We start from the raw sequence: 23194 nt of genomic DNA on the forward strand, positions 1-23194 counted from the left end.
TTTTCTCTCACAAAGTCTCCCTTTCCGCTAACTTGGGACAAAAATTTAAATCTTTCATGGACTCAATATGCCCCTCAGAAAATACCTTGGGGTGTCTTCTTTCCAAAATGGGGTCATTTGTGGGGTGTTTGTATTGCCCTGGCATTTGAGGGTCTCCACAATCATTACATGTATGGCCAGCATTAGGAGTTTCTGCTATTCTCCTTATATTGAGCATACGGGTAATGAGATTTTTTTTTTTTCTGTTCAGCCTCTGGGCTGAAAGAAAAAATGAACGGCACAGATTTCTTCATTCGCATCGATCAATGTGGATGAAAAAAATCTCTGCCCAAAAAAAAAAAAAGGAGGGGAAAGGCGTCTGCCAGGACATAGAGCTCCGCCCAACATCCATACCCACTTAGCTCGTATGCCCTGGCAAACCCGATTTCTCTATTCACATCAATCGATGTGGATAAATAAATCATTGCCGGGATTATTATTATTTTTTATATACAAAGTGTTTGCCAAAGCATATGAACACCGCTGCCCCCTCAGCTCATATGCCTCGGCAAACGTATCTTTTACTGCAGAGGAGAAATCTCGTCTTGCAGCGCCGCATACACCGACTTTTGTGTAATCTGACAGCAGCGCAATGCTTCTGTCAGAATGCACATCAGTGCTGCAGCTAGTCGATCGGTTGGTCCACCTGGAAGGTAAAAAAACAAAACAAAAAAGAAAAAACCAGGCCGCAACGCAATAAATGTATTAACTTTATAATAACATTTGAACAGAACATATAAACTTTATTAAACTTTTTGAACAGAACGTAAACTTTTTTGCTTACCGGTGATTTTTTTTTTTTTTTTTACCTTTTACCTTTATAGGACAAACCTCTCCTTCCCCATGGGACAATGTGCAAAGCGCAAATCGCCCAAAGATGTGGCGAAGTACATTATGCACTTTGTCCCAGGTGAAAGGAGAGGTTTGCAGCAGCTCTGTGTGAATGGGCCCTAATAGCCCTGTGTGCCTGTCCTGTGAGATGCAATCCCTATGCTAAGTATACCTGTGTGTGGTACTTCCAGAAACACTCCCTTAAGCATAGGGCATGGTGGTCAGGGCAGTCAGGACAGAAATAGCAGGTGTCACGCCTTATGCCACTCCTGCTACAGACACGACATTTTTTTCGGGGTGGCGGTCGGTTTGAGGTACCAGCAACGACACTGGGGAAATGTCGCTCATGTAGACGGCTAACTACACTGGTGGATGGGGCCACGGAACCTCCTGGATATAGGAGGTTCTCGATGATCTCTTCCTGAAATTTGAGGAAGGATCCTGTTCTCCCAGCCTTACTGTAGAGAACAAAACTATTATATACAGCCAATTGAATTAAATATACAGACACCTTCTTATACCAGCGTCTGGTTCTGCGGGAAAGTAGATAAAGAGCCAACATCTGGTCATTGAAGTCCACCCCTCCCACGAGCGAATTATAGTCGTGGACACAGAGGGGCTTTTCAATGACACTGGTTGCTCGTTCAATTTGGATTGTCGTGTCTGCGTGAATGGAGGAAAGCATGTAAACGTCACGCTTGTCTCTCCATTTTACAGCAAGCAGTTCTTGGTTACACAAGGCAGCCCTCTACCTCCTTGCAAGACGGGTGGTAATGAGCCGTTGGGGGAAGCCCCGGCGACTAGGTCGTGCGGTGCCACAACAGCCAATCTGTTCTAGGAACAAATGCCTGAAGAGGGGCACACTTGTGTAGAAATTGTCCACATAAAGATGGTACCCCTTGCCAAATAAGGGTGACACCAAGTCCCAGACTGTCTTCCCACTGCTCCCCAGGTAGTCAGGGCAACCGACCGGCTCTGATCTTTACCCTCATAGATCCGAAATTTGTGGGTATAGCCTGTGGCCCTTTCATAGAGCTTATACAATTTGACCCCATACCGGGCGCGCTTGCTTGGGATGTATTGTTTGAAGCCAAGGCGCCCGGTAAAATGTATAAGGGACTCGTCTACGCAGATGTTTTGCTCAGGGGTATACAAATCAGCAAATTTGTTTTTGAAGTGGTCTATGAGGAGCCGAATTTTGTGGAGCCGGTCAAAAGCTGGGTGGCCTCTGGGACGGGAGGTGCTGTTGTCGCTAAAGTGCAGGAAGCGCAGGATGGTCTAAAACCGTGTCCTGGACATGGCAGCAGAGAACATGGGCATGTGATGAATTGAGTTCGTGGACCAATATAACCGCAATTCATGCTTTTTGGTTAAGCCCATGTTGAGGAGAAGGCCCAGAAAAATGTTAAATTCGGAAACTTGGACAGATTTCCACCGGAAAGACTGGGCATAATAGCTTCCCGGGTTGGCGGCTATAAATTCAGTGGCATATCGGTTTGTTTCTCTCACAGCTAAGTCCAAGAGCTCCGCAGTCAAGAACAGCTCAAAAAAACCCAGTGCCGAACCAATCTGAGTTGTCTCAACCTGAACTCCAGACTGGGCGGTGAAAGGGGGAACTACTGGTGCGGCTGAAGTTGGGGGCTGCCAATCAGGGACTCTAGGGGCTCTACTGGCCTGTCTGTGCGGTGGCTGCGATGGGGGAACTAATGCACATGCCACCGTACCAGCTTCAACTGCCCTTCTGGTGCTCGCCACTTAACCATGTTGTACGGCAGTGCTGGTACTAGGTCCAGGATGGGCTGCGCTGCTGGTGTATGCCTCACCACGTAATCCGACAGCGCCAGCCCCACTCTGCTGCCCTTGAAGCGGATCCTGCGCAACTTGTGGTCTAGCAACACGGGGCCGGGTACGCCTGGTGCTATCAGGGACCTCAACCTCCTCGTCCGAACTTTAGGTCAGATTGCCACTGCTTTCTACAGGTTCATATTCGGACCCGCTGGATTCGTCAGATGAGGGTTCCCATTCCTCATCCGACTTGGTCAGAAGCCTGTAGGCCTCTTCAGAAGAATACCCCTTGTTTGTCATTTGGTCAACTAAATTTAGGGGGTATTCCCTGAGACTACCCCAAGAAAAAAAGCAAGCCTATCTTACAAATGGGAGGCTAGCGAAGTACAGGAGGCCGCTGCGATTGATAAAGCGCTTGTAAAGTGATTGTGCGGTGATAAAAAAATAATAAAATAAAAATGTTGTCACTGCGGCGGGGCGGTGTGGGTGAACGCACGTGTGGGCGACCGATCAGGCCTGATCGGGCAAACAGTGCGTTTTGGGTGGAGGGCGAACTAAGGTGACACTAATACTATTATAGATCTGACTGTGATCCATTCTGATCACTTACAGATACTATAAAAGTACAAATGCTGATTAGTGATACGCTAATCAGCGAATCAGTGACTGCGGTGCGGTGGGCTGGGCGCTAAACGATCGCTAACTACCTAACCAAGGGGCCTAAACTATCCTAAAACTATCAGTCAATACCAGTGAAAAAAAAAGTGACAGTTTACACTGATCACTTTTTTCCCTTTCACTGGGTGATTGACAGGGGCGATCAAGGGGTTAATTGGGGTGATGGAGGGTGATCTGGGGGCTAAGTGTGGTGATTGGTGTACTCACTGTGATGTCTGCTCCTCTGCTGGAAACAACCGACGAAAAGGACCAGCAGAGGAGAAGAGAAGCCATTTAACACCTTATATTTATAAATATAAAGTGTTAACTGGCTTCTGATTCGATTTTTTAAAAATCATCAGCCCGCCAGCCATGATCATTGGCTGGCAGGCTGATGACGAAATTGTCCTCTAACTTTTGCCGGCCCGCGATGCGCATACGCGGGCCGGCTTTGCCCGAAATCTCGTGTCTCGCGAGATGATGCACCGGCGCGTCCACGCGGAATAACAGGGCCGCCGCAAAGACGCAATCCTGCGTACGGCGGTCCTGTAGTGGTTAAAGGTCTGCGCATGCGCAGACCGGAAAGACGGATCCGGCACTAATACATTCCTATGGAAAAAAATGCTGGATGCGGCATTCAGGCAAGTCTTCAGTTTTTTTCGCCGGAGATGAAACCGTAACATGCTACGGTTTTCTCTTTTGCCTGATCAGTCAAAATGACTGAACTGAAGACATCCTGATGCATCCTGAACGGATTGCTCTCCATTCAGAATGCATGGGGATATGCCTGATAAGTTTTATTCCGGTATAGAGCCCCTGTGACGGAACTCTATGCCGGAAAAGAAAAACGCTAGTGTGAAAGAAAGTAGCCTTAACAGTTGTCCAGAAGACAGTCATTGACATCCTCCACAAGTGCTGTATTCAAGCATATTAATGGAAAGTCGAGTGGAAGAAATAAATTGTGGAAGCAAAAGATGCACAAGCGACAGGGATAACCACAGCCTTAAAAGGATTGTCAAGAAAAGGCCATTTGAGAATTTGGGATAGATTCACAACGAGTGGACCACAGCTAGTGTCACAGGCTCTCCTGGGACAGGGGTCAGAAGATCTAGGAGACTGGCTGCACGTGATGTGATTTGATAGCCTCTCTGGTCTTCTGTGTTGTTGCTGGCAGGGCCGTCTTTTATATTAATTAGACTCTTGGCAAGAATTGACTTGGGCCCCCTGGATCCCGCCTTCCCACACCCTAGCATGCAATCACGTCCTCCACCACAACACTGTCAGGAAGCAGGGGGTGTTACCTCTACTCGGGGACCACGGGCACGGCGCAGGGCACGGGTTCCCCTTCAGCTCGGTAGAACACCTGGTGCCCGAGGTGCGGGTGCGCGAGTCGCGTGGCGTGTGCACATGTGCAGTACGCAGGCTGCGCGCGCATCCCCGGGAACATAGCGTTCCTGCAATAACTGGCTGTCAGGTGTGAGCCTTGCTGGGGGAGGTTCCCAGTACACACCTTCCATCTTCCTCGCCTGCCATTGGTTCCCGGGGAGGGAGGCCTCCTTGTTGCCTTGGGGACCAGGGGGTGGTCCTACCTTTCCTGGCTATAAAGACCTGACCTGAGCTCTGGTTCATTGCTGAGTTATTCCACCTTATGGTGACCACCTAGCCTCCCTGAGGATCCTCCGATTTGTCTGTTGTTCCTTTGTATCCTTCCTGGTTACTGACCCTTGGACTATCTTCCGCCTTTGAACCTTCGCTGCCTGCCTCGACCCGGATTGGACTTGTACAGTGTTTCTGGGCTGTCAGCTGCTTACTGCCAGTGGGTTCCTCATCCCACTACTGGTTCCCTGGGATGTTTGACAGAATAACTCAGCCTTATACCATGGAACCCGCAGAAGCAGTGGATCCCATGACGGCCCTGACCCAGCAACTTAACCTTATGACGCAGGCCTTCCAAGAGATACAGGCCAGTCATGAGCACCTGCTGCAGAGGGTTGCCACACAGAAGCAACGCATCGCAGAGTGCACCGCGCTACCACCCTCGCCTCCCCCTACGTCGGCGCGCACCCTGGAAGTGGTCCCTATCGAGCCGTCAGTCAGCCTCTCTAAGCGGTTTTCAGGCGATCGGAGGAAGTACCACTCCTTCATCATCTCCTGCAAGCTGTTGTTTTCCCTGAAGCCTCACACATATGCCATGGACTTCGTCAAGGTACGCACGGCAATCTCCTTGTTCTCAGGGCCTACCCAGACCTGGGCGCACCAACTCCTACAAGGCGATGACCCAGTGCTGGCATCTTGGGAGTCCTTTGCCGCAGCTATGCAAAGACTTTATAATGACCCCCTGCGTTCTTTAACCGCCAGGGGTACCTTGCACACCCTCCGCCAGGGCAGACATCCAGTGGAGGATTACATCATGGAGTTCCGTGAGGTAGCCCCAGATACGGGCTTGAACGAGGTGGCCTTGATTGACCAGTTCCGCATCGGCTTGTCCGAGCAGCTCAAGGATGAGCTCGCCCGCATCGGGGTGTCGGGCTCCTTGGGGGGCCTGATGGACTCAGTAACCCACCTGGATCGCCGCTTCGGGGAGAGACGACAGGAGCTACAACAGACCCCGCCTCTACCGGAGCGCCGGCCAGAGTCCTCGCAGCTTCCGGTTCCTGTGGCGGCAGACGGTAACCAGGAGGAGCCGATGCAGATCAGGACTGTTCGGGTCCCCTGTCCACAGTGGAGAGAACCAGGAGACGAACCTTGCATCTGTGTTTATACTGCACAAAACCGGGCCATTTCCTGAAGGACTGTCCCATCAAACCTCCTACAGGTAGGCCGGAGACACCCACGGTATGCATTAACTTACCTATGTATAACAACTCGTCTCATCTCACCATCCCTGTTTCCCTGCAGCTGGGCAACAACAATATTGATCTCTCTGCCATCATCGATTCGGGCGCAAGCAGCTGTTTTATGGACAAGGATCTGGCTTCCCAACTAGGCATCCCATTGCGCCCTAAGAAGAACCCATTCCAGCTGCATCTGCTGGATGGCAGCACCCTAAAGACGGGACCTATCACCATGGAATCCCGTCCCTTGTTCCTCCGCATCGGCATTTACCATTCCGAGAAGATCGTGTGGGACATCGTGCCTTCCCACTTTTTTCCAGTCATTCTAGGCATCCCCTGGCTTAGGAGACACAACCCCATGATCAACTGGACCTCTGGCTCCATCACCTTCACGCCCCCCTCCGGTCCTCCTGTTCATGCGTCTCCAGCTCCAAGCCCTCCTATGGTTCTGGGCACCGTTGAACACAGACTACCCGACAAATATCGGGACTATGCAGACGTTTTTGAAAAAAAAGGAGCAGACGCCTTGCCGCCACACAGGCCCTATGATTGCCCCATTGACCTGCTCCCTGGAGCCCCACTGCCGTACGGGCGCCTGTACAATCTGTCCAAACCCGAGACCATGGCCCTGAAGGACTACATAGAGGAGAGCCTAGCGAAGGGGTTCATCCGTCCCTCGACCTCTCCAGTCGGGTCCGGCATCTTCTTTGTGGGGAAAACAGATGGGGGTCTCCGGCCCTGTGTCGATTACCGGGCCCTGAACGACATCACCAAGAAGAACCGATACCCGCTCCCCCTCATTCCCGACTTGCTGGACAAAGTCCAGGATGCCCGTTTCTTCACCAAGATCGACCTCCGGGGGGCCTATAATCTCGTTCGTGTCAAGGAGGGGGATGAGTGGAAGACAGAATTCCGCTCACGATTTGGGCACTACGATTACCTTGTCATGCCCTTCGGGCTCTGTAATGCCCCTGCCACATTTCAGTGCTTCATCAATGACGTCTTCCGTGATCTGTTGGATACCCATGTTGTGGTATATCTGGAAAATATCCTTGTCTTTTCCAGATCACTGCCACAACACGAACGGCATGTCAAATCGGTGCTCCAGCGTCTGCGGACCCACAGTCTCTATGGCAAGCTTGAAAAAAGCACCTTCGAAGTCTCGTCCATCGAGTTCCTGGGCTGCATCCTATCCCCAGGTCGAGTGGAGATGGACCCCAGGAAGATCCAGGCCGTCCAGAATTAGCCTGTCCCCCGCAATCGGTGGATGGTGCAGCAGTTCATTGGCTTTGTCAATTTTTACCGCCAATTCATTCGGAACTTTTCAGCGATCTGCGCTCCCATCACTGCACTGACCAGGAGCAACACCCTGTTTGAATGGACCCCGACGGTCCAACAGCATTCCAGCACCTCAAGAGGCTGTTCACACAAGCACCTATACTGGTACAACAGGACGCCTCTTGCATGTTTTTTCTGGAGACTGACGCCTCCTAGGGGGCTATCGGGGCTGTTCTCTCCCAGGTCCAAGGGGAGAAGCAGCTTCTCCATCCCGTTGCCTTTTATTCCTACAAACTCACTGGGGCCGAACGCAACTATGATGTGGGTGAGAGGGAGCTGCTCTCCATCAAGGACGCCCTGGGGGAATGGAGACATTTGCTGGAGGGAGCCGAAAACCCTGTGGTGGTGTACACCGACCATCGCAACCTTGAGTATCTCCGCAGTGCCAAGCGACTGCGTCCTCGACAAGCCAGGTGGGCTCTCTTTTTCTCCCGTTTTCGCCTCCAGATTAACTATCGACCGGGATCCAAGAACGGCAAGGCTGATGTCTTGTCCCGTATGTGCTCCTCCGAGGCTGTTCCTGCACCTCCGGAACCGATCCTGCCAGCCGCATACTATCTAGCCACCCAACACTCCTTGATCGAGAGGATCCAACGGGCAAGCACGCCAGCTCCAGAGGAGGCAGCCCATCTGCCAATGAAGCAGGGGCTTCGTTACCACTTACAGTGGATCTATGTCCCAGTCTCCCAGCGACTGCCTGTACTACAGCATCACCATGACCTCCCCACAGCAGGCCACTGAGGTAGGCGCAACACAGCGGAATGCATCCTACGTCGGTTTTGGTGGCCCTCTTTGGCAGCCGACGTACGCTCCTTCATTGAGTCTTGTTCCGTGTGTGCGCTCTACTAACGTCCCACCTCAAAACCCGTTGGGTTATTACAGCCTCTGCCAGTGCCAACCCTTCCATGGTGCAACATAGCCATGGATTTCATTGTGGACTTACCGCCTTCACAAGCCTGTACCACGATCATGGTGGTGGTGGACAGATGTACCAAGATGTCCCACTTCATTCCGACCTCTGGTCTCCCAACGGCCCAACAAACCTCAAAGTTGTTCCTCCAACACGTGTTTCGGTTGCACAGGCTCCCTGATTCCATCATCTCAGACCGGGGCTCACCTCCCGCTTTTGGACCCAGTTTTGCCGTAGCCTTCATATCACTCGCAGCCTGTCTTCTGCCTATCACCCCCAGTCCAATAGGCAGACCGAAAATACCAACCAAACCCTCGAGCAGTTCCTTCGCTGTTACACATCCCATCTGCAAGACGACTGGGTGAGCCATCTCCCCTTTGCGGAATTTACCTTCAACAATCAGCTTCATTCCTCCACCGGGCTCTCACCATTCTATGCCAACTACGGCTATCATCCCTCAACTCTCCCATATCTCCCCCTTGATGTCCCGGTGTCTCAAGTGGCTCAACGGCTCGGGCTCTTACGCGAACTGGGGCAGACCCTAATGCAACAACTCCAGGCCGCTAAACACCGGCACAAGACGCAGGCAGACCGTAGACGCACAGAGTTCCCCAGATACAAAGACGGGGACAAGGTGTGGCTTTCCACACAGCACCTCAAGCTGTCCTGTCCCTCCCAAAAACTGGGACCCCGTTACCTTGGTCCCTTCTAGATCGTGAGTATGGTCAACAACGTTGCAGCCAAGCTCCGGTTGCCTACTTCCCTGGGAATCCACCCGGTATTCCACGTGTCCTTGTTGAAACCACACCGTGCCAACCCGCTCCCGGGCACCTGCTCCACCACCTCCGATCCAGGTGAATAACGATGACGAGTACGAAGTCCAGGAGATCCTGGACTCCCGTCGCCGGTGTGGGGTTCTGGAGTATCTCGTCCACTGGAAGAGGTACGGTCCCGAGAAGCATTCCTGGGAGCCCTCGGGGAATGTCCATGCGGCCGCCAAGGTGCGGGCGCTCCATCAGGCGCACCACGAGAGGCTTTCCCAGGGTCGCGTCCGGAGGCCGCTCCTTGGTGGGGGGGGCTCTGTCAGGATGCAGGGGGTGTTACCTCTACTCGGGGACCGCGGGCACGGCGCAGGGCACGGGTTCCCCTTCAGCTCGGTAGAACACCTGGTGCCCGAGGTGCGGGTGCGCGAGTTGCACGGCGTGTGCGCATGCGCAGTACACAGGCTGCGCGCGCATCCCCGGGAGCATAGCGTTCCTGCATTATCCGGCTGTCAGGTGTGAGCCTTGCTGGGGGAGGTTCCCAGTGCACACCTTCCATCTTCCTCGCCTGCCATTGGTTCCCGGGGAGGGAGGCCTCCTGGTTGCCTTGGGGACGAGGGGGTGGTCCTACCTTTCTTGGTAAAGACCTGGCCTGAGCTCTTGTTCATTGCTGAGTTATTCCACCTTATGGTGAACACCTAGCCTCCCTGCGGATCCTCCTATTTGCCTGTTGTTCCTTTGTATCCTTCCCGGTTACTGACCCTTGGACTGTCTTCCGCCTTTGAACCTTCGCTGCCTGCCTCGACCCGGATTGGACATTGACTACCCCTCTTGGATTATCCCTAAACTTGTACCGCGTTTCTGGCCTGTCAGCTGCTTACTGCCAGTGGGTTCCTCATCCCACTACTGGCTCCCTGGGACGTTTGACAAACACACACACACAAAAAATCCACACACCTTGTAGAGTAGTAAACATTAATAATGATGAGTGGCCACTAGAGGTGTTACTTTAGTAATGTAAATACTGCCTTTTTTTCTGAAAAGGCAGTGTTTACAGTAAAAATCTTGCATGCTATAGATACCAGAACTACTACGTTTAGCTGTTGAGGTTCTGGTGACTATAGTGTCCCTAAGGGTACTTTCACACTTGCGTTGTTTGATTCCGGCAGGCAGTTCCGTTGCCTGAACTGACTGCCTGATCAGGCAAACTGTATGCAAACGGATGTCATTTTTTCTGACTGATCAGGCATTTTTCTGACTGATCAGGATCCTGATCAGTCAGAAAAATGCCTGATCAGTCAGAAAAATGCCTGATCAGTCAGAAAAATGCATTGCAATACCGGATCCGTTTTTCCGGTGTCATCAGGCAAAACGGATCCGTTTTTTTTTTTTTTTCATTAAAGGTCTGCGCATGCGCAGACCGGAATGACGGATCCGGCATTCCGGTATTTTGAATGCCTGATCCGGCACTAATGCATTCCTATGGAAAAAAATGCCTGATCAGGCATTCAGGCAAGTCTTCAGTTTTTTTCGCCGGAGATAAAACCGTAGCATGCTACGGTTTTCTCTTTTGCCTGATCAGTCAAAACAACTGAACTGAAGACATCCTGATGCAAACTGAACAGATTACTCTCCATTCAGAATGCATGGGGATATGCCTGATCAGTTATTTTCCGGTATAGAGCCCCTGTGACGGAACTCTATGCCGGAAAAGAAAAACGCAAGTGTGAAAGTACCCTTAATATAGAGGAGAAAAAAAAAGAATCAGCACAAAAGTATCAAATAAAGTGGCTGTATCATTATTCTAAAAATTAAAAAAGCACAACTTCGGACAAATATTTAATATTTTGCAGATTACTTTTTTTTTTTTTTTTTTACAATGTGCAGAGAGTACTGTACTACTAACCCCTCCATCCACCCCTACATACAGGGTAATACAGCGCCACATACAGTACAGACCAAAAGTTTGGACACACCTTCTCATTCAAAGAGTTTTCTTTATTTTCATGACTATGAAAATTGTAGATTCACACTGAAGGCATCAAAACTATGAATTAACACATGTGGAATTATATACATAACAAAAAAGTGTGAAGCAACTGAAAATATGTCATATTCTAGGTTCTTCAAAGTAGCCACCTTTTGCTTTGATTACTGCTTTGCACACTCTTGGCATTCTCTTGATGAGCTTCAAGAGGTAGTCACCTGAAATGGTCTTCACTTCACAGGTGTGCCCTGTCAGGTTTAATAAGTGGGATTTCTTGCCTTATAAATGGGGTTGGGACCATCAGTTGCGTTGTGGAGAAGTCAGGTGGATACACAGCTGATAGTCCTACTGAATAGACTGTTAGAATTTGTATTATGGCAAACAAAAAGCAGCTAAGTAAAGAAAAACGAGTGGCCATCATTACTTTAAAGGGGTTGTCCAAGTTCAGAGCTGAACCAGGACATACCCTTATTTTCACCCCGGCAGCCCTCCTGAGCCTGGCATCGGAGCATCTCATGCTCCGATGCGCTCCCGTGCCCTGCGCTAGATCGCGCAGGGCACAGGCTCTTGTGTTTTCAATAACACACTGCCGGGCGGTAACTTCCGCCCAGCAGTGTGTTCGGTGACGTCACCGGCTCTGAGGGGCGGGCTTTAGCTCTGCCCTAGCGGTTTTACTGGCTAAGGCAGAGCCAAATCCCGCCCATCAGTGCCGGTGACGTCACCTGGCTGCCTGTCTGCCCCATAGAGAGCCCGGTATGTCACCGGAACTCAGAAAAATGCCTTTGCCCTGCGCGATTTAGCGCAGGGCAAAGGAGAGCATCGGAGCATGAACTGCTCCGATGCTCATGTCAGGGGGGCTGCCGGGGTGAAAATGGAGGGATGTCCAGGTTCAGCTCTGAACCTGGACAACCCCTTTAAGAAATGAAGGTCAGTCAGTCCGAAAAATTGGGAAAACTTTGAAAGTGTCCCCAAGTGCAGTCACAAAAACCATCAAGCGCTACAAAGAAACTGGCTCACATGTGGACCGCCCCAGGAAAGGAAGACCAAGAGTCACCTCTGCTGCGGAGGATAAGTTCATCCGAGTCACCAGCCTCAGAAATCGCAGGTTAACAGCAGCTCAGATTAGAGACCAGGTCAATGCCACACAGAGTTCTAGCAGCAGACACATCTCTAGAACAACTGTTAAGAGGAGACTGTGTGAATCAGGCCTTCATGGTAGAATATCTGCTAGGAAACCACTGCTAAGGACAGGCAACAAGCAGAAGAGACTTGTTTGGGCTAAAGAACACAAGGAACGGACATTAGACCAGTGGAAATCTGTGCTTTGGTCTGATGAGTCCAAATTTGAGATCTTTGGTTCCAACCACCGTGTCTTTGTGCAACACAGAAAAGGTGAACGGATGGACTCTACATGCCTGGTTCCCACCGTGAAGCATGGAGGAGGAGGTGTGATGGTGTGGGGGTGCTTTGTTGGTGACACTGTTGGGGATTTATTCAAAATTGAAGGCATACTGAACCAGCATGGCTACCACAGCATCTTGCAGCGGCATGCTATTCCATCCGGTTTGCGTTTAGTTGGACCATCATTTATTTTTCAACAAGACAATGACCCCAAACACACCTCCAGGCTGTGTAAGGGCTATTTGACCATGAAGGAGAGTGATGGGGTGCTGCGCCAGATGACCTGGCCTCCACAGTCACCGGACCTGAACCTAATCGAGATGGTTTGGGGTGAGCTGGACCGCAGAGTGAAGGCAAAAGGGCCAACAAGTGCTAAGCATCTCTGGGAACTCCTTCAAGACTGTTGGAAGACCATTTCAGGTGACTACCTCTTGAAGCTCATCAAGAGAATGCCAAGAGTGTCCAAACAGTAATCAAAGCAAAAGGTGGCTACTTTGAAGAACCTAGAATATGACATATTTTCTGTTGTTTCACACTTTTTTGTTATGTATATAATTCCACATGTGTTAATTCATAGTTTTGATGCCTTCAGTGTGAATCTACAATTTTCATAGTCATGAAAATAAAGAAAACTCTTTGAATGAGAAGGTGTGTCCAAACTTTTGGTCTGTACTGTACCTCTTACATCCAGTGGCGTCTCTTTGATGTAGATGTTCTCTTTCCCCATCTTCTCCTTTCAGACCTTCAGACCAGACTCTGAAGTTTGACAAACAAAATCTTAGTTTACTACTTTTCTATCATCCTCCCATCTTCTGGACAAATCATCCTACCACCCCCAATACTGTGCCGCTGTGCTCCCCAATACTATACTGCAGAAACAGATAAACCCCCTGATAATAGTAATACCATGCAGATAGTGCCCTTCAATAATTACTGGCACACAGTGCCCTAAATTAACTGCGCCCAGCAAATATTGCCCCTAACACTAATAGTTTAAACATAAGGTTCCCCAAAAATAATTGTGGTAAGCTTATACTGTGCCAAGGTACCCCCACAGTAATAGTGCTCCCAAAAGTCCCACCAATAGGAATAATTCTCTGCTAGAGTACATATGGTAGTAATATTGCTCCTACAGTACCCACAACATGTCCGCACTGTGCCCCAGAATTAATAATGCTCCCATAGTGCCCATACTAGTAATCATGTTCCCCATAGACCCCCAGTAGCAATGAAGCCCTTTCTAATGCATGCCAGTAGTAATAATTATCCTATATAGTGCCCACAGTAAATGTCCCCATAGTGCTCCTATCCACCCTTCTTCCTAGGGCCCCACATAATGTACCAGTATAAAATGCCCCATATATTATGCCCTCAGTGTCCCCCATAATTTGCAAGTATAAAATACCTCTTCTTAGTGCCCCCCATAGATGAACCCATAGTACTCCTCTCTCCCCTTCCCCATAGTACCCACCATAATGTGCCCCAGTATAGAATGCCCCTATATAGAGCCCCCCATATAAAATACCCCTTCTTTGTGGCCTCAGTAGAAGCCCCCATAGTGTTCCTCTCCCCCTTCCCCCATATAAAATACCCCTTCCTTGTGACCTCAGTAGGTGCCCCCAATGTGCCAGTAAGAAGTGCCCCCATAATTGCCCCAATAGTGCCACCCAATAATGCGTCAGTAAGAAGTGCCCCCAAATATTGTGCCAGTAACAAGTGCCCCCAGAGATGCCCCCAATCATGTGCCAGTAAAAAGTACCCCATAGATGCCCCCCAATCATGTGCCAGTAACAAGTGCCCCCATAGATGCCCCCAATCATGTGTCAGTAACAAGTGCCCCCATAGATGCCCCCACAGTGCCCCCCAATAATGTGCCAGTAAGATGTGCCCCTAGAGATGCCCCCCAATCATGTGCCAGTAACAAGTACCCCATAGATGCCCCCCAATCATGTGCCAGTAACAAATGCCCCCATAGATGCCCCCCAATCATGTGTCAGTAACAAATGCCCCCATAGATGCCCCCAATCATGTGCCAGTAACATGTCCCCCATAGATGCCCCCCAATTATGTGCCAGTAAGTAGTACCATATAAAAAAATAAACACTTATACTTACCTCCATAAGGCTGGCAGGTATGCGATGCTGGCCTCTTCCGGCCTGTGTCCCGCGCTGTACGGCTCAGGACGTCATCGCGCCGCCTGCATCGGCCTCTGATAGGCTGCAGGCCTACTGCCTGTAGCCTATCAGAGGAACAGGGAAGGGAGACGCCTCTCCTTCCATTGCCCCGCTACAGCACATCTATCTGTATCGCTGTCCTGAGGACGGTGATACAGATGACTATAGAGATGAGCGCTTCCAAAATGGAAGCGCTCATCTCCCTGTGCCCTGCCGCTGCCCCCCACTTGTCACCAAGGCCACGCCGCCTGGGGCCATCGCCTAACTTTGCCTAATTGGTGCTGCGGCCCTGCTAGCACCCCCTGGAATTTTGCGCCCGGGGCAACGGCCCCCCTGCCCCCCCACGCTATGCCACTGACCAGTTGGGCCGCCCAGGAGCAACTGGGCCCGGGGCAGCTTCCCCTTTTGCCCCGCGTTAAAGATGGCCCTAGTTGCTGGGTATTACCACACCTCTGGTCTCAGGTGTAGCTAATTCCTACTCCTCTATTTAGTCTGACCTCACCCATCATGCTATGCGGTTGATAGCTCCTTTTGGTTGTGAAGAGCTAGTGTCTGGTTCTCCTCTGAGTTCCTGCTCGTCTGCATATTTTGGAGTTAAGTGTTTTTTCCCTATTTCTTGTTTGTGGTTTTCCCCTACCTTTTGGGCTTGTTCACATCTGCATCAGAGGCTTCTCCACAGATTCCATAGGTTTTCCCCTACCTTTTTTTATTAGGCCTGAGGGAGTCTCCTGTTCCTTCAGCTGGGAAGGAACAGGTCATCTCTTGTCCTGACACTATTTCCAGGGCTCTTTAGGGTCAGATAGGGCCCTAGGTTCCAGCGTATGAACATTGCTAATGTTCATACTTATAGTAGTCAGGGCTCGGTTAGGGATTCAATAGGTGGTCCAGGCCTAGTACCTTTTTTCTTCCCTCTTGTGGTCGGTGTGGAGTTATCCTCCCACACCGCACCGTGACAGCTATACTCAGTGCTTCAAGAGATACCACACACAGACATATCCAGGACATGGGATACAACTGTCCCCATTCCTTGTGTCAAGAAACTCATGACCCAGAGACAACGACAAAAGCATCTTACCTGGGCTATGGAGAAAAAGGACTGGACTGTTGCTCAGTGGTCTAAAGTCCTGTTTTTAGATAAAAGTAAATTTTGCATTTCATTTGGAAATCAAGGTCCCAGAGTCTGGGGGAAGAATGGAGAGGCACACAATCCAAGTCCAGAGTGAAGTTTCCACAGTCAATGATGGTTTGGGGAGCCATGTCATCTGCTGGTGTTGGTCCACAAGTCCAAAGTCTACCAGGAAATATTAGAGCACTTTATGCTTCCTTCTGCTGACAAGCCTTGAGGAGATGCTGATTTCACTTTCCAGCAGGACTTGGCAACTGCCCACACTGCCAAAAATACCATTACCTGGTTCAATAACCACAGTATTACTGTGCTTGATTGCCCAGAAAACTCACCTGACCTAAACCATATAGGGAAGAAGAAGAGAGAAGAAGAGAGACACCAACAATACAGAGGAGCTGAAGGCTTCCATAACACCTCAGCAGTGCCACAGGCTGATCGCCTCCATGTAATGCCGCATTGATGCAGTATTTAATGCAAAATAAGCCTCGACCAAGTACTGAGTGCATATACTGGACATACTTTTCAGTGTGCCAACCTTTCAGTATTAAAAATCATTATTTTTAATTGGTCAGGAAGGGGAGTCAGACTGTAGCTACATCAAGATACACTGAACTCTGCACACAGCAGATACACAATCAACAGAAAGTGTTTGGGATACGTTTCTCACTGCCAGCTCTCACAAAAAGGAGGCAGGGAACGACAGTCTGTTCATAGGATACCTCAAAGACTCCTCAGGGCTGTTTGCTCTAGTATTGTAAATGGAATCTGTGGAGAAGCCTCTGATGCAGATGTGAATAAGCCCTTATGTGATCGCATTAGGTTACATTCATATTCGTTCTAGGAACATAAAAATTAAAAAACAGCAGTAACGGCTCCATCACATGATAGACCCCACACTATAGGGGGCCCAGCACTTTAAAGTTTTCCTGCTTTTTTAACAGAATCTGGAACGGTGACTCCTTATGCAACCTCTGACACAGGTGTGAACTTGGCATTAGTACAATTACCGCCACACAGTGCGCTTGTGTTGTGATTTTGACACTATGCGCTGCAGTTCAGTACTCAGGGGCCGACTGGGAACTTAAAGTGGCCCTGGAAAAAAAATAAAAATAGAACTGGCCCCAAGTTGTAGGTGAGTCCAAATTGACACTGACCCATCATTCTCCATGGTGCAGCATACAAAACACCAATATAAATCTTTCACCCACTTGCTGTCTCTTTCTGTTCTCCTGCTACTAGCTGCAGGGGATATTTCACCAAATCCTGGCCCTCCCTCTGTTGCTAACTTCTCCTCTGCCACAAACAGAAACCCCAAAAATCTGATTAATGTTAACTGCACTTCCTCTCCAGTCCTCTCCATATTCGAATGAATATTCGTGTTATATTCGTCAAAATCGAATATTCATAATTATTCCAATTATCGCGAATAATATGCGATTTAATTAATCGCGTATTGCGATTATTTCTTTTGATAGTATAAGGCAACGTTCCTATGCTAATTGACTATGGCTAGGCTAATATGTGTATTTTACGAAATTTCGTAATATTGCTCTAACTTCGTCTTTTAGAATAGTCGTAATATTCTAAAAGACGAAGTTAGAGCAATATTACGAATATTCTAAAAGACGAAGTTAGAGCAATATTACGAAATTTCGTAAAATACACATATAGATTGCAATTTAGCTAATATAGTGCTATAATCCTTTTTTTTCTCTAATTTTTTTTGCCTCTTCTGAACTTAAGTTTTGTAAAATATGTACACTATTAAAAAATATTACTATAGCAGTATATTAGCTAAAATACAATCTATGTGTATTTTACGAAATTTCGTAATATTGCTCTAACTTCGTCTTTTAGAATATTCGTTATATTGCTCTAAGAGCAATATTAAGAATATACGCAAAAAGTTGAAATCGCAATGCGATTAATATAACTCGAAGTAATCGCATGGCGATTTCAACTTAGCACTGCTATATTCCATATTAGGCTAGAATTAACGAATATGGAATATAGCAGTGTCAAGTTGAAATCGCAATTTGATTATAATAACTTGAATTAATCGGATTGCGATTTCAACTTAACACTGCTATATTCCATATTCGTTAATTCTAGCCTAATATGGAATATAGCAGTGCTAAGTTGAAATCGCCATGCGATTACTTCGAGTTATATTAATCGCATTGCGATTTCAACTTTTTACGTATATTCTTAATATTGCTCTAACTTCGTCTTTTAGAATATACGTAATATTAATATTACAAATATTCTAAAAGACGAAGTTAGAGCAATATTACGAAATTTCGTAAAATACCCATATAGATTGTAATTTAGCTAAAATGGAATATAGCAGTGTTAAGTTGAAATCGCAATTTGATTATTATAACTTGAATTAATCGAATTGCGATTTCAACGTAATTCTCAAATCCGACAGTACCTTCTAGTATATGGAGACGTTCCCATGGTGATGGGGACGCTCCATGAGCACAGAAGTCGGCAGAAGCGGCAACGGGCACTGACTGGAGCAGCCAGGAATCCAAAGGACAGGTAAGAACAACTTTAGGGAAGTGGGAAAGAAAAAAATATAACAATTAAAAAAAAAAAACTAATATTCGATTTCGCGAATATATAGAATGATATTCTAAATATTCGTGAAGTCTCGAAATTGCGATATTCGAGAAAAAAATTCGCAATTCGAATATTCGTGCTCAACACTACTGATGACAGGCACGGTGGAGGAGTAGGCATACTACTTTCTCCACAGTGCACATTCCAGGTCATTGCCCCTGTACCCTCTCTCACATTCCCCTCTTTTGAGGTTTACACCATTAGACTCTTCCATCCTTTCCCCCTGAGAGTTGCAGTTGTCCATCGTCCCCCAGGCTTCCCCCACCAATTTCTGGATCACTTTGCAGCTTGGCTTCCTCACTTCCTATCTTCTGAATCACCAACTCTTATTATGGGTAATTTTTATATCCCCATTGATGATCCTATCTCCCCATCAGCCGCTCACTTTCTTTCTTTAACCTCCTCTCTCGGCCTATCACAGCTCACTTCCTCTGCCACACATGAACAATTTCTCATGACAATCCTACTTTTCACACTTACAGAAACCTACACACCACTAACTGCCAGCAACTTATTAACACCTTACAACTAGCTCTTACCCCAATCACTTCCCTCCCCTGTCCAGACTTGGCTGCCAATCATTACAACCAGACCCTCAAAACCACCCTAGATGAAGTTGCTCCAATATCAATCCGACCATCTCGACACAGAACACGGAAACCCTGGCACACACCTGAAACACGTTTTCTCCAGCGCTGCTCCAGATGTGCAGAACGCTTAAGGAGAAAATTGCAAATATCAGCAGACTTCCTCCATTATAAATTTATGCTCAAAACATATAATTCGACTCTCAACATTGCCAAACAAAAGTACTCCACCTCTATCATCTCCTCACTCTCAAATAACCCAAAACCACTTTTTGACACTTTTCACTCCCTTCTAAGCCCTAAAGTTCCAGAACCTGTCACTGACCTCTGCGCTGATGGCATGGCCACTTACTTCAGAGACAAGATTGGAAGTATCCAGCAGGAAATAATCTCCCAGTCCCCAAATAATTTCAATCCTCCTCCCTCCAATTCCTCCACATGCTCTCTCTCCTCTTTTGACCCTATAACAGAAGAAGAAGTCTCCAGGCTTCTCTATTCTTCTCGACCCACGACCTGTAGCAGTGATCCTATTCCATCACACCTCCTCCAGTCCCTCTCTCCAGTTGTCATCACTCACCTAACTACAATTTTTAACCTATCTCTTTCTTCTGGTGTCTTTCCCTCTTCTTTCAAACACTCTATTATAACCCCACTAGTAAAGAAACCATCTCTTGACCCGACCTGTGCTGCTAACTACAGACCTGTTTCTAACCTCCCCTCATCTCTAAACTCCTTGAACGTCTTGTCTACACTCTTTCTGCAAACTCTCTTCTTGACCCCTTACAATCTGCCTTTCGCCCTCTTCACTCTACAGAAACTGCCCTTACTAAAGTGTTCAACGATCTTCTAACAGCAAAAAGAAATGGTGACTATTCTCTACTGATTCTGCTGGATCTCTCTGCAGCATTTGATCATGTAGACCATAAACTCCTCCTCACCATGCTCCACTCAATTGGCCTTAAGGACACTGCTCTCTCTTGGTTCTCTTCCTATCTATCTGGCCGCTCCTTTAGTGTATCATTTGCTGGCTCTTCTTCTTCTCCTCTTCCTCTTGATGTCGGCATTCCTCAGGGCTCAGTACTAGGTCCTCTACTCTTCTCCCTCTATACAGCCCCCATCGGACAGACTGTCAGTAGATTTGACTTTTGAAACCATCTCTATGCTGACGGCACCCAACTATACACTTCATCCCCTGACATCACCCCTGCTTTACTCCAAACACCAGTAATTGTCTGGCAGCTGTCTCTAACATCATGTCCTCTCTGTATCTAAAACTGAACCTCTCAAAAACTGAACTTCTTGTCTTTCCCATCTACTAACTCACCTAAACTTGATATTTCAATTTCGGTCTGCTGCACTATCATAACTCCTGTGCAACATGCCCGCTAGTCTTGGGGCCACATTTGACTCCAATCTCTCCTTTGTTCCCCATATTCAATCACTTACATGCTCTTGTCATCTGCACCTCAAGAATATCGCCAGAATCCGCCCTTTTCTTACGGTGGAAACTGCAAAAACTCTTGTTGTTGCCTTGATTCATTCTCATCTTGACTACTGCAACACATTACTAATCGGTCTCCCTCTCACTAAACTCTCCCCCCTTCAGTCTGTTCTAAATGCTGCAGCCAGGCTCATCTATCCATCCAACTGCTACACTGATGCTACTAGTCTGTGCCAGTCACTTCACTGGTTGCCCATCCACCACAGAATACAGTTCAAGCTTCTCACCCTCACCCACAAAGCTCTCCACAGTGCTGCACCTCCATATACTGTATCTCCTCCCTCATCTCCATCTACCACCCTACTCGTGCTCTCCGTTCTGTTAGCGACCTAAGATTAATAACCTCTATAATTCGTACCTCTCACTCCCGTCTTCAAGACTTTTCTCGAGCTGCACCTACTCTCTGGAATACTCTGTCATGGAATATTAGGTCAATTCACAACTTCACCACATTCAAACGTGCCCTAAAAACACATCTTTTTAGGCAGGCTTATCAAGCTACCTAAACTGACTATTCCCCGACTAAACCTCCCCCCACCAACTCCTCTGGTCTGAACTCGATCTTTTAGTAGTCCCAACCCCGAAGCAGATCGGCCAGCACCACTCCTGTCAGTTCAATAATGGCTCAAATCCTACTTATCACAATCAAGTACCTTATGTGTCACCCACAATTCCTCATAGATTGTAAGCTCTTGCGAGCAGGGCCGTGACTCCTAGTGTTTCAGTTGCATATTATCCAGTTATTTTTGTTTTGTATATGAACCATATTAACTTGTAAAGCGCTGCGGATATGGTGGCGCTATATAAATACATTTTATTATTATTATCTGGTTTTGCTGGGGCAGTATATTGTGCTGCGCTGTGGTATTCAGTTCTGCTGGGGCAGTATATTGTGCTGCGCTGTGGTATCTGGTTCTGCTGGGGCAGTATATTGTGCTGCACTGTGGTTTTCGGCTCTGCTGGGGCAGTATATTGTGCTGCGCTGTTGTATTCAGTTCTGCTGGGGCAGTATATTGTGCTGCACTGTGGTATTCGGTTCTGCCGGGGCAGTATATTGTGCTGCACTGTGGTATCTGGTTCTGCTGGGGCAGTATATTGTGCTGCACTGTGGTACTCAGTTCTGCTGGGGCGGTATATTGTGCTGCACTGTTGTATTCAGTTCTGCTGGGGCAGTATATTGTGCTGCGCTGTGGTATCTGGTTCTGCTGGGGCAGTATATTGTGCTGCGCTGTGGTATCTGGTTCTGCTGGGGCAGTATATTGTGCTGCACTGTTGTATTCAGTTCTGCTGGGGCAGTAAATTGTGCTGTGCTGTGGTATCTGGTTCTGCTGGGGCAGTATATTGTGCTGCGCTGTGGTATATGGTTCTGCTGGGGCAGTATATTGTGCTGCGCTGTGGTATTCGGTTCTGCTGGGGCAGTATATTGTGCTGCACTGTGGTATCTGGTTCTGCTGGGGCAGTATATTGTGCTGCACTGTGGTATCTGGTTCTGCTGGGGCAGTATATTGTGCTGCACTGTGGTATCTAGTTCTGCTGGGGCAGTATATTGTGCTGTGCTGTGGTATCTGGTTCTGCTGGGGCAGTATATTGTGCTGCACTGTGGTATCTGGTTCTGCTGGGGCAGTATATTGTGCTGCACTGTGGTATCTAGTTTTGCTGGGGCAGTATATTGTGCTGCACTGTGGTATCTAGTTCTGCTGGGGCAGTATATTGTGCTGCACTGTGGTATCTAGTTCTGCTGGGGCAGTAAATTGTGCTGTGCTGTGGTATCTGGTTCTGCTGGGGCAGTATATTGTGCTGCGCTGTGGTATTTGGTTCTGCTGGGGCAGTATATTGTGCTGCGCTGTGGTATTCGGTTCTGCTGGGGCAGTATATTGTGCTGCACTGTGGTATCTGGTTCTGCTGGGGCAGTACATTGTGCTGCGCTGTGGTACTCAGTTCTGCTGGGGCAGTATATCGTGCTGCGCTGTGGTATCTGGTTCTGCTGGGGCAGTATATTGTGCTGCGCTGTTGTATTCAGTTCTGCTGGGGCAGTATATTGTGCTGCACTGTGGTATCTGGTTCTGTAGGAGCAGTATATTGTGCTGCACTGTGGTACTCAGTTCTGCTGGGGCAGTATATTGTGCTGCACTGTGGTATTCGGCTCTGCTGGGGCAGTATATTGTGCTGCGCTGTGGTATTCGGTTCTGCTGGGGCAGTATATTGTGCTGCACTGTGGTATCTGGTTCTGCTGGGGCAGTACATTGTGCTGCGCTGTGGTACTCAGTTCTGCTGGGGCAGTATATCGTGCTGCGCTGTGGTATCTGGTTCTGCTGGGGCAGTATATTGTGCTGCGCTGTTGTATTCAGTTCTGCTGGGGCAGTATATTGTGCTGCACTGTGGTATCTGGTTCTGTAGGAGCAGTATATTGTGCTGCACTGTGGTACTCAGTTCTGCTGGGGCAGTATATTGTGCTGCACTGTGGTATTCGGCTCTGCTGGGGCAGTATATTGTGCTGCGCTGTGGTATTGCTGACCCTGGCTACTTATGTTAGGGGCCACTTCCGGTACATTATTCTTACATTACTAATCTTTATTAAAACAGGGCACAGGATGAACATATTTCCCTTCTGCCACATCCCGCGGCTGCTTCAAACCCA

This window comes from Bufo gargarizans, chromosome 8 (assembly GCF_014858855.1).
Source record: "Bufo gargarizans isolate SCDJY-AF-19 chromosome 8, ASM1485885v1, whole genome shotgun sequence".
Taxonomy (NCBI): Eukaryota; Metazoa; Chordata; class Amphibia; order Anura; family Bufonidae; genus Bufo; species Bufo gargarizans.